This window comes from Pygocentrus nattereri, chromosome 24 (genome assembly GCF_015220715.1).
Source record: "Pygocentrus nattereri isolate fPygNat1 chromosome 24, fPygNat1.pri, whole genome shotgun sequence".
NCBI lineage: Eukaryota > Metazoa > Chordata > Actinopteri > Characiformes > Serrasalmidae > Pygocentrus > Pygocentrus nattereri.
In genome coordinates, this window is record NC_051234.1 from 17,440,366 (window position 1) to 17,452,514 (window position 12,149).

At 38.6% G+C, this 12,149-nt stretch overlaps 1 protein-coding gene across 3 annotated transcripts in view; it reads right to left on the bottom strand.

Annotated features, from left to right (window-relative positions):
* ncoa2 (nuclear receptor coactivator 2) overlaps positions 1–7,579 on the bottom strand; it is a 111,769-nt gene extending 104,190 nt beyond the window's left edge. For 2 of the 3 annotated variants that reach the window (XM_017696203.2, XM_017696201.2), the window contains exon 1: positions 7,458–7,579. The gene's annotated coding sequence lies outside the window, so the exon portion shown is untranslated. Of the gene's footprint in view, positions 1–2,664; positions 2,819–7,457 lie in introns of all 3 variants that reach the window. The other variant, XM_017696202.2, reaches the window with a different exon arrangement.
* Between the last annotated feature and the right edge of the window lie 4,570 nt (positions 7,580–12,149).

Consider the following 12,149-nt stretch of genomic DNA (forward strand, 5'->3'; position numbering starts at 1 on the left):
GAGGTTTTATTATAAATGATTACTGTTGGTCCATTCAACTTGGAATGTTCACACCGTGTAAAGGTCATCTGGAGATTTCAAATGGTATAAAAATGATGTAAAAACAGTAACAATGCAATAACAACTGCTGTACACCTGATTAGTCTCTTGGTCTCTACAGGGTCTGATCTTATATTGAAATCAATGCTCATGGTCAAAATCAGACAGCCTATCAGAGTAAAGTGAACAGGAGCAAGGCTATACACTATGGACACTCCCATTCTCAAATGTCCTGAAGTGTTTATAAACTGTAGAACTTCTCTCAGCCCATGTCAAACCATCTATGTCTGAAAGAATATTAGAAATGGACCTCAAAAACATTCAAAATTTCACATCAAGCCTGAAAATGTAACCCTTAACATATATTAACACATATAATGTAAATATGATATGATTCATCATGAGATCAGGAAACTGACTGAGCTTTTCACCATTCATAAAACACCCACACATCCACACCCAGAATCAAGAAACTGGGTTAGGGAGGGGTGTGATTACTTTGCTTCAACATTCAAAGTGATTATAGTATTAGCTTACTTATCCAAGCATATTCAAAAAAAAAAAAAAAAAAAAGAATTGTACACTTCTCAATGAAACAAAACAGAAGTATTAAATGATGTACTTGACTAACTGTAATATCAAGTTTTTAGAAATGAGTAGTAAATATAATTTTTGAATGGGAGTGAAAAGGGCGATTTCTTTTCAAAATTTCTACATAAGGAACTGTATTCAGATCCATTTCATGTTGTAACTCTCTGTGAAGGAGTTTTTGGAGGTGGACATCTGGTTCTTATCACCACCACTGTAAACAATTCTGAGTATGTTTCTATGGAACAGAGCATTTCACACCAAACCACTCTGAATGACTGTATTGACATTAACCTTTTAATTATATTAAGGTTTTAAAATGTGGTGGTATTTCCCTTTGGCTGGGCAGCCTATCTGAGGCTAAACAGATCCTAAAGAAAGCTCCCCTCCCAGATTTTACACTATTCTCCCCATCATTGATAGTACATATAAAAAAGTCAGTAGAGACATGAAGGTTCACTGGAGGTTTTGGATGACAAATAAAATGGCTATGTTTGTGTTATAGACATCACAACCCCTGGTTCCCATCACCACTTTTTTAAAAATGTACTTCCCCTTTAAGAGTGTTAGCCTGCAGAATCAGAACAAATTAACTGGAATTGATTATTTGATCAGGTTTTAAGCCCTAAATCATTCGTCAGTCGTTAAGCATGACGACCCCCTAAAGAGGCACCGAATGATTGCACTTTGCAGTGGAACAGCAGTAGCAGTGTGATTTACACAGAGCTGGTTTACTCTCTGCCCTTTGCACCCACCATAATCTGAGACATTAACAAAATTCTCAGCACACACAAACAGAGAGAGAGAGAGAGAGAGAGAGAGAGAGAGAGAGAGAGAGAGAGAGAGAGAGAGAGAGAGAAAGAAATTACATTCATTTCAGCTCAGAGCTAATCAGGCCGGACAAGAAGGTCATCATTTTCCTGCTTTCTTATAATTAGGCCAATTCAGAATAATGCGGTTATGGCAATCCTCAGACTGAATGAAGAACATTACGGCTGGAAAGTTACTGGATTCCACAGAGACTCCATAAACCAGCTCTACTAATCTGGATCCTGAATCCAGTTTCTGGCCCAGGATTTTATAAACGTTACTATTTAGCTGAACTGCTGCATGACCACCTGCTTTTAGACGCTCATCCTAAAGAAGGGAATTCCACCAATTTTACATTTTCAAAATAATTAAATGGTTAAGATGTACATCTAAGATGGTGTAAAAATGCTCTAAAAAAAAAAAAAAAAAGGTAAAAAGTCTACAGCAGGGATGACGGGAAGCTCCCTCACAAAGTTATCACATGCTATGATTATGCATACATTTCCTGATGACTGAGAACTTGTGAGGCAAAATAGTCCCCCAAAAAACTTACATTTTCATATTTACCACCATTTTACCATCATTAAAGAGCAATGTGTAAACAACTTCTATACACTTTGCCTATCTTTTGTGTTTCACTGCCATGATGATGCACAGAGAAAGGTAAAACTCTGGGAAGCCTTTAGAAAGACTTCATTTAAATATACATACACAAACTCTCCATTTGTAAAAAGTTCTCCAAAGCAGTAACTTTCTCAACTTACTAGGAGTGATTCTTCACCAATAAAATGTTTACAAGGCAGAGTCCACCTTCTGTGTTCAAAGTGCATCGAAAAATTAATTCTAAAAAAAAAAAATCAGGGATGCACTTTATTTCTAAACTGTAATACTGTAAATGAGTGCAGTCTGAGTATCATCATGCTGCCACTGCAGATTCCTCCAGAACAACAATTTCAATTTATATTTTTTAACCATCAATTCAATTCATTGATTTTAACAGCCCAAGTTGGCAGACTAATAATAACCCAACAAACCCATCCTAACTTCAAATCATTATTACATAACACTGATTAGTTTTCTGATAGAAAAAACAAAAGTAAAACCAAAGCGGCTTCCTTCCAGAACTGGAACGGGGCAAGCATGTGGAGAAGTAATGTTGAGACTTCAGCAGAAGCTGTTCTACAGGTTTTAAACAGTGAGGTCAAAGTTTAAATGGCTAACACCAACCAGTGTGACGAAACGGCTCAATCAATGAAGAGAGGCAAAGGTCAGCAGCTCCAGGATGAAGTCATGGCTGCCTGATGGCATCTGCACGTGAACTAGCACTTCCCTTCCCGCCCTCCACACAGCCGCCTGGAAAGTCGTGTGACCAGGGAATCCACTAGAGAAATAGCCACATTTAGTTTTTCAATGCATAAATGACAGTGATCAGCCTGTAAGGCTGCACAATATACTGATCAACAGTTGTTGTGATATTGGCCTACAGCATCCGAAGCAGCACAATAAACAGTTTATTAATGGCTACCACACTATTAGCCTACAGCCTCTAATGCTGCACAATATATCATTCATTAATCACATCACAATATTAGTCTACAGCTCTCAAAGTTGCACAATAAATGGTTTATTAATAATTATTGCGATATAGCATTTAGCCTCTAGGGCTGCACAATATATCACTTCTTAATCGCCATCACAATATTAGCCTATAGCCTCTTTGGCTGCACCAAGCATCGTTTACGTTTACTGTTATGAATATACTGCCCTGCAGCCTCTGAGACTACACAATGTATTGCTAATGAATCGTTATTATGATGGTCTTCAGCCTTCAGGCCTGCACAATATATTGTTTATTAATCATTTTCGTGATATTAACCTTCAGCCTCGGTAGCTGCATAAAATATCAATTATTAATTGTTTCTATGACATTAGCCTTCGTTCCCCATGGTTGCATAACATATCGTTTATTAATTGTTCTCTGAATATTAGACCGCGGCCTCTGTGCTAATTAAACTGTTCGGATGTCGTGCATGCTAATAAGTGTGCGTTTATCAAATATTTCACAATGGCTTTGGATGTGGTTTGGCAAATTAGTCACGGTTAATGATGAACTGTCAACCTACGTCAAAAGAAATTTGCCACAATTCACATCCATAAGGCCAATCATTACCGATCACCGACCAATATAATGCAAAGCAAGTCAAAACCGGCACTACTTGCTTTACTAGGGCTTGACAATACAGCCCAAAAAAAAAAGATACACAACATGCATCAAGCTGATAAGCTAGTAAATAACAGCAGTGTTACACAAGAAAAAAAACTCAAAAACAAAGAACACAATTATTTTTAATCAGCACTCAGCATTAAATCCAATTAAACAATTAGGACTAATTATACACTTTATAATGAAGAATGTAATTGGGCAGTGTTCTTTAAGCACTGATATCCACAACATACTCAGAAAAGCTTATTGTGACAATGTATCATGATGATTCACGTTGTCATATTGCTATGCAGATCAAAGCTAATTAGTGCTAATTAAAAGGGAAAGAGAGGTCTGTGGTGGTGCTCTTAGATCACACAGTGAAGAAAATGCTTTGATGTTGGTTTGAAGAACAAAAAACACTAAATCTGGTATAGAACTTCACCACAAATCACTGTGCAAGTCCGCTGCGCTGGAATAAATGACACGATTCCTTAAAATAGCTGAGAGACCACTTTAGACCAAAAGAAACCAAGCTCTACAAAAGGCCCGCGCCTGCCTTACAACTAAAATCAGCTGACCTCAGTCAGCAGAATCCTCTATTCTCCAACAACCAGCAACCTGCTCTGTTTACCAGCCTAACCAGCATGACTAAGCATTCAAACAGCACAACTGACCGACACGGAGGAACAAAACGGTCCTGCTGCTTCTCTTTCTCAAACCATTTCCAGAGAAAAATGGACAAAATAGTCAGGCCTGGGTTTGAACTTAAGAAAGCATGCAACAGCAACAGAAACCAGGCTAAAATGATAGGAAATTATATGAAGAGTTTCTGATTTATTTCCTGGGAGAACTTTGCATGTGATGGCCTTAATTCAAAATGCTCTGGCAAATCAGCAGTTTTGCTGTTCCAATGTTTGTATCCATTTCTAACATAAATGCAACCATCAGATCTGTTCCTAGAGTGATGTTAAAGGGAAGTTCTACCCATTTCTTCAAAATTACTGCATAATTCAGTGGTCAAGATGTACACAAACACATACCAAGTGGCGAAATGGTTCATTGTAGAGATTCAGATTTCTTTACAGTGGTGTTGATGGGAACCAGGGGTCATCTTGTCTATAACACATACAGCCATTTTGCTTTCTAACCAATACCACCAGCGAACCTACACATTATCTCCTGGGTTTTTGTAAGTAATGCTGGGTAAAACTGTGATAAATCTAAACAAAATAAACTCTCTGTACTTTACAATCTCTCATCAGGCAGTGTATTTATAGACATTTCATAATAATAACTTAAATAGCTTTCTGTGAGGGAGCTTTTAGAGGTGGACATCCGGTTCCTATCATCACCACTATGAACAATTCTGGCTTGGTTAAAATGGCACATTTCACAACAAACCACTCTGAAAGACTGCATATAGAATATGGAAATGGTATAGAAAGCATACAGAAATTTTGAAACTCTGGAGGAATTGCCCTTCAAGTCAACAGCCTAACTCTAGCTGAAACATCATCCAAACAAAAGCCACCACAAACCGGACTGATGCAAAACTAAGCTGAAGCTAAAGCTGTCCAGCATCCAAAGCAGGAAAATTCTTAGAAAGAGGCCTGACTCGCACTGCTGCCTGCAAAATAAAACAGACTTGAAAAATAAATAAAAACAATGAAATCTCCTGGGTAGACTGCATCAGCAGAACAGCAGGCACAACGCTGTGCATCTCAGGCAGCTAACATGCAGCGCTCTATAATAATGAGGAAAGAACACAGTTGTATAGTAATACAAGGCAGCACATCACCTCCAAATGCCTTATTTTGCTCCTTACAGAAAAAAATTAGAGAGAGACATTGCCTTAGTTTCTCATGACCAGGATTCAAAATCTCACAGATTTCCTCTAAAGGGCAAATATGGTACATGTTGTGTGTTATTATTTTCCTGGGGTCCACTTTTTTGATGTGTGTGGTTTTATACACCACACATACTCAATTCATTTTTACATAACTATTTTTCAATCTCTCTACGACTTAGAATGAGAAATATGTGAAATGTTTGTTAGTGTCTTAATTGTGACTTATTATGTAAATTAACTCTCCAGTCATGGGCTGGAGGTTAGGGAATCAGCCTTGTGACCGGAAGGTCGCCGGTTCGATCGCCAGAGCCGACAGTACATGTCTGAGGTGTCCTTGAGCAAGACACCTAACCCCTAACTGCTCCCCAGGTGCTGCGGATTGGGCTGCCCGCCGCTCCGGGTAAATGTGCTCACTGCCCCCTAGAGTGCGTGTGCTCACTAGAGTGTATGTGGCGTTTCACTGCACGGATGGGTTAAATGCGGAGGTGAGATTTCCCCGTTGTGGGAGTAATTAGGATCACTTAATCTTTTCTCACATTCAGAAACACTCCTTATAACTCAGCTATACTTCCGTAGGCTGAATAGGTGGACATATGCAGCTATTTCAAATCAGACTTGTTTTTGCAGCAGCTAATGTCCACATAAGGTTGGTTGGTTAGTGTAGCGGTTAAGACCTCTGCCTTCGACGCTGTAGACTGGGGTTCAATCCCCCACCAGGGCAAGCATCCTACACTATACCAATAAGAGTCCTTGGGCAAGACTCCTAACACCACCTTGGCCTACCTGTGTAAAATGATCAAACTGGAAGTCGCTCTGGATAAGAGCGTCAGCCAAATGCCATAAATGTAAATGTAAATAAGGTATGTCTTCAAACTTTACCAAAAAAGAAGAAAGGCCAGTCTTTTATGATGTGCCCTTTAAATCGCATTGAAGAAATCAGCACGGAGAAAAAATTGTGAAGCCAAGCTGACAAAGTTGAAGTCACACTGTTGCACACTGCAGGACGAAAGAAATGTCAAATATTCTTGTTCGCTGTACGTGCTGAGGCTTCTTCCCATGATCCAAAGTTCAAAATCTCACTAGCTTCTCCTTTACACTAACACTAGCAAACCAACGGGGATAGAGAGAAGCAACCAAACTAACAAGACGTCACATGAAAACTCCAGAACCAAAATAAACTACCGCTTAAAAGTTAAGGAACCCAGGGCTAGAGAACAAGACCACACTGACCAGCAAACCTGTCCATCCAAATCAAACTGTATCCTGTCAGTCTGAAGGTCCTGAAGGCCTGAAGTGCTCGTTAGAGTGAATGAAGCATTTAGAAGCATCCCTACAAAACTTTTCTAAAGCACACCTTCTCGGATTAAACCAGCTCCAGTGATCATCTACACGGAGTACTGTACTCCTAAAAGCTGCTACGTCTTCACGTAGCGCTTTCAACCGGACTGCATGTAACGCCGACGGACCGCCGACCGCTAGCCGAGCTTAGCTAGCTCAACTTTCAGCGCAAAAAGCAACTCCTCTAATAAGCAGCTGAATGTGCACCTTTCACAATTGGATTAGCCTTCACACCTGCGATGAAGTATAACCGTGCACCCAGGGATAAAGTCTTGTTGGGAAATGGCTCCCAAAAGCAAAAGAAAAGCAGAGAAACTCATCCAACTCAACACCGCCGCTTCAGCTAATGGACAAGCGGGACACGATCCCTTCGTGTTGAAGCTGAAGTTAGCTTCTTCTTCGAATGCTCCGTTCCACCTTAAAAGGTGCAGCAGCTACGTTCTGGCGCTTGGAACGCCAGAACGTAGCTGCTGCACCATTTAAGGTGGAACGAAAAATGCGAATAGGAAGCCAACTTCAGCCTCGTCGTGTTTTGAGGGGGGGAGGGACAAATAAAGAAATAAACAAAATAGCCTCGCAAAGCGCCTTAAACCACACACGAGGGAGAGACAGTGTACTATTACTTACAGTGCGGGGATTGGAGGGATTTGTCCGCGGTTAAATGATGTGTTTTGGATCCGGCTCTGACCTTCGCGCTGGGAAATCAGCAATGGAACTCAGCGCCGCCGCCATGTTGCCTTTGGCTGCTACTGATCTACTGCGTGTTGTTGATCTGCTCGTTCATGCCCCGCCCACTGAGCGCGGATTGGCTAGGTGTTCATATTCACAAACAGTCACGACGTTCTGGAACAGCAAAGCCACGCCCCTCCTGAGCTGGGATTGGCCAGTAGTTCGCCCAACTCTTTGTCCATTTATTTTTATATATCTTTATTTTATTTTTATTACGTATTTTCCCGCCCCTATTTGGCGTCAAAGTCCTACCCTGCTTCGCTGGGATTGGCTAATAGTTCGTTTTATTGTATTTAATTTATTCTAGTGATTTTTGTCGTTTTTGTTTTTCCCACCTCCATATTGCGTCAAGTCCCACCGTCCTGCACCGGGATTGGCTAATAGTTCCTTTCGTTGTATTTTATTTTATTTCAATTTATTTTTATACTCTTTTATTTTATTTTTTATTTATCATGCTGTGGAACGCCATACCCTTTTGGCACTAAGGTTAACTCATAGCTTTAATTTAATTACTTTTATTTTTATTTCAGTTTTATATCTTTTTCCACCGCCATATTGCGTCAACTCAGAAAGATTCTATAGTCCAGCCCCTGCAGTGCTGGGATTGGCTAATACAGCATTTGCGCCGTCCAAGAACGCCTCGTTTCGCGAAAGACTTGTGAGTCAATAGCCTATCCCAACGCAAGAGGGGCGGGGCTTGTCTGAAAAAGCGTGGGAAAAGAAAAATATATCTGAAACTTAAAAACGATGAAAAAAAAAAACGATAAAAGTTTTTCAGCAAAATAGCAGTAAACAGCATAATAAGCAGTGATCAGCAAAATAAAAGTAAAGAATAAAATGACTAGCCTGAAAATAAAACAAGTCTTTTTTTGTGGACTAGTACTGGTGCTTTGTTTAGTAAACATTCAATGAAAAATGATTAAAGGGGAATTCCACAGATTTTTCTAAATTTCTGAGTTAGTAAATGGTTAAGCTCCAAACAAAGCGATTCAGAAAGCTTTGTTCTTAAATATTCCATTCTACAGAAACGTACCAAGTCATAACTGTTCACAGTGGTGGTGAAAGGAACTATAAGTCCACATCTAATTCACCACTTTTTTACGCATAAAACCCAGAAAACAAGGTGTCTGGTGGATTTGGATAGTAAACAAAATGGCTGTATTTATGTTGTAGACATCGCAATCCCTGGTTCCTGTCACCATCACTGTAAAGATGTTCTATAATGACAGAAAAGCCATTACAATGAACCATTTCTCATCAAACAACTCTGAATGACTTTGCTCACATCGTGACCACTAAATTATTCAGACATTTCTGCAAACTCTGTGGAGCTTCCTTTTAAAGTCTACAATACAAGTAAGAAGTCAGTTAAGCATGGGATTATTAACACTGATAGTAGCGGTCTATGCATATAGTTTTAAAACTGTATAGTATAATACTGTATACATTCTGTATATCACTAAAAGTACTGTATTTTAAGCAATTATTCACAATGTTATTCTTACTGGTTCTATTAAATGCACTGTAGGTTTTTCCCAACATCAATAATCAATTTGAGCATTTTATATTGACTTAACTACTGGAGCAAATAGAAAGAAAAATGATTTTAAAAAAGAAGGAATTATCATAAGTTGCATAACATTCACTCTGGATGGCTGTAACTGTATGCAATCACACATCTGGATGCGATTTTAGATTTCTCATTTTTCTCTTGGAGGAACTGGGACCCGAAATAGGCCTTTCGTTTTTCCAAACCCCAAACCAAGTCCTTAAAGGGCCCATATCCTGTGCTTTTCTTGCATTTTGTTTTTTTCCTCTGAGGTCGACTTATAGCATTTATGTGGTCTTATGTATCAAAAACAGCTATGACTGAGCTTGTATATTGTGCCTTTAAAACTGATGTATACATAAGTAGGTCTGTTATGATTGACTGCTCTGTATTGTGTATATTCCTCATTTAAAAAACAGAAGAAGTGATGAAACTCTCCTTATGCCTTCAGTGTCAGTGAGTGTGGTTAAACTGCTGTAGATGGAATAGGTGGATATATGCAAATGTGTTTTTGTGACATCACAGAAAGAGTGAATTCAAAGTGGGTTGTTTTGGAAGTTTAGTTTCCATATTTGGACAGGGTGGTGAATGGTATGCTTTGAAGCTTGTTGTTCATATGCAACATCAAACATTGAGTCTAGCATTATAAATTACATTTAATTATGAATTAAAATGAATTTTTTGTATACACTCTCTTTGTTTTTCTACTATTACGGTTGGCTTATTCAATAAACAAGTTATCTTTAATACTTGTTTGCATGATATTTGGATATCAGGGCATGCTAAGGTCTGTGACAAATAGTCCTAAATGTTCTGTGTGTTCATAAATGATGCTCAGATGAGCCTGTAATACAATAATTAACTTTTTTTTCTGTTTATGTCATACAGTACTGTCATCAGCATGCAAACTGCATACTTAATTCAACTGATGAACTTGGCACGTCATCTATTTTCCACATTTTTGGCCGTGGAAGCTGCTGGGTTGTCATGGCAGTGTGTTTCCGGCTGTTCTCCTCCTGCATGATGATGAAGAGTTTGGTCATATCTGAGCAGAAACAGTTTGAGTTGCCAATACACAGTCAAATATAAACTCAGTCTGCACTGTGTTTCACAGAATAAGTGGGTTTCATGATGTTTTCTATTCTTTGAAAATACACAGCAAAATCTCCAGTGCTCTTTTGGACTTAGGTGAATTTTTTGGATTTTAATGCGTTAAAGGGCCCATGTCATGAAAATGTTCCCCTGGCTTTAAATGAGTATGATGCAATACGCATCGTAAACATTGTTTAAGTTCTAAACTGTTCTGTTCATTCCCTGGCTCATATATGGAAACTAAGCTGCAAAAACATCGTTTTAAATCTGCTGATTTTATGACGTCACAAAAACCATTTTACATATATCCATGTATTCTGCCTACAGCAGCTTAGCCCCGTCCTCTCACACTGACATTACAAGAAGCCTTTTAACTCTAAGGCCCAATCCCATTTCACCCCTGCCCCTACCACGTAACCCTTAGCCCTCTGTTTTTCTCGTTCATGTCTAGAGTTAGGGCGTCCCCATTTTTGTTGACATACAGGGGTAACTTAGATGGAAGCGTTAGGGCTACATGACCTTCCAAACCCAGGTTTGGAAAACAGGCAACATGGCTGAACAAGAGACCAAAGAAACACACAAATGTATGTTCTCCGTTAAAAATCATGATTACCATTTTATTATCTTTTATTTAATGTGGTTTCAATATATTATTGTCGTTTTCTTCATAACAAGCATACAAATTGCTAATAGCATGCTAATGGTAGGTAGCTAGTTAACATTCCTGTTCCACTTTAAATAATCCAGCAGTACTGACGCCTAAAGAATTAGTGGGTGGCCGATAATAGATAATCATCTTGTACCCCTCTTTGAAAGCATATGATGCCCTAAATGTCCATCAGTGAGGAGCTGGAATTTGCCCTCCTCTGCTGTCACTGTAGGCGACAAAGCCCATCTTCAGAGCACTGCTAGTAGCTGTTAATGAAGTGATGTTTTATTTTATTAAAATTTTTTTTTATTTGAGGGTTGTCCCATTTCAACCACTACCCCTTTTAACTCGACACACAAAAACTCAAAAACAAGGGGTAGGGTTAAAAAGAAAAAAGGGGATTGGGCCTAAGTGTTTTTAAATGAGGCCCAATACAGGATAGCCAATGAGAACAGAGCTCATTAGCACATAATGTAACAAAATCAGCCTGGTTAACTGTAAGGAATAAGATACTTGACTGGAATGGATTTTTAAACATGTATTTTATGTAAAATCTGCTTTTACTCTGTTTTCATTCCTACTTAATCTGAATGTTACTCTTTAATAACATGTGAATAATTTTGAACTACTCTCTTGTATGATAGATAGCATATAAATGTTATAGCATAACAAAAATTATTGTTAATATTACTATTATGCATATTTTAGTGGTCCTTTTATTGATTTTAATGACTTACCCAAAGTATAGCAAATGTTTTATTTGCAGGGATATTTCTTTAGTCCACTTTCTGTAATGAAAACAGGTGTGCATAGAGGTATACGTGACATTTTTATAATTTGAATATGTTTGAAATAAGAGGTTTCTCAGCTAGAGGTTCTCAATCAAATGCAAAGGTTCTGGTGCAATAGAACAAAGACATTTCAGCACAATCATACAAAGACTACAAAAGCCTGTAAAACTTCACTTTGTTCCTCTTATTAGTCAAAATAGAAGTGATATCAGGTCAATAACGTAGCAGCTGAATCTCATGGTACTCTACAGTGAGAATGTCACAGATCAAACCTTCAGTTTAAGACAAAACAAAACTTTATCTAAAGCTTGTGATAAGAACAGCAGTGACCTGTGGCACGGTTGTCAAAAGAGCTGGAATTGAACATTATAATTATATGGAATAGGTGTAAAACAGATAAAGATAAAATGAGTTTTTATGCTCCACACTTTTGTGACCATGCTAGTTTGTGTCCAGTGTGTCTATTGAATATCCCAGGAAACACACCGATGTTGCTCCTGAGTGGGGAC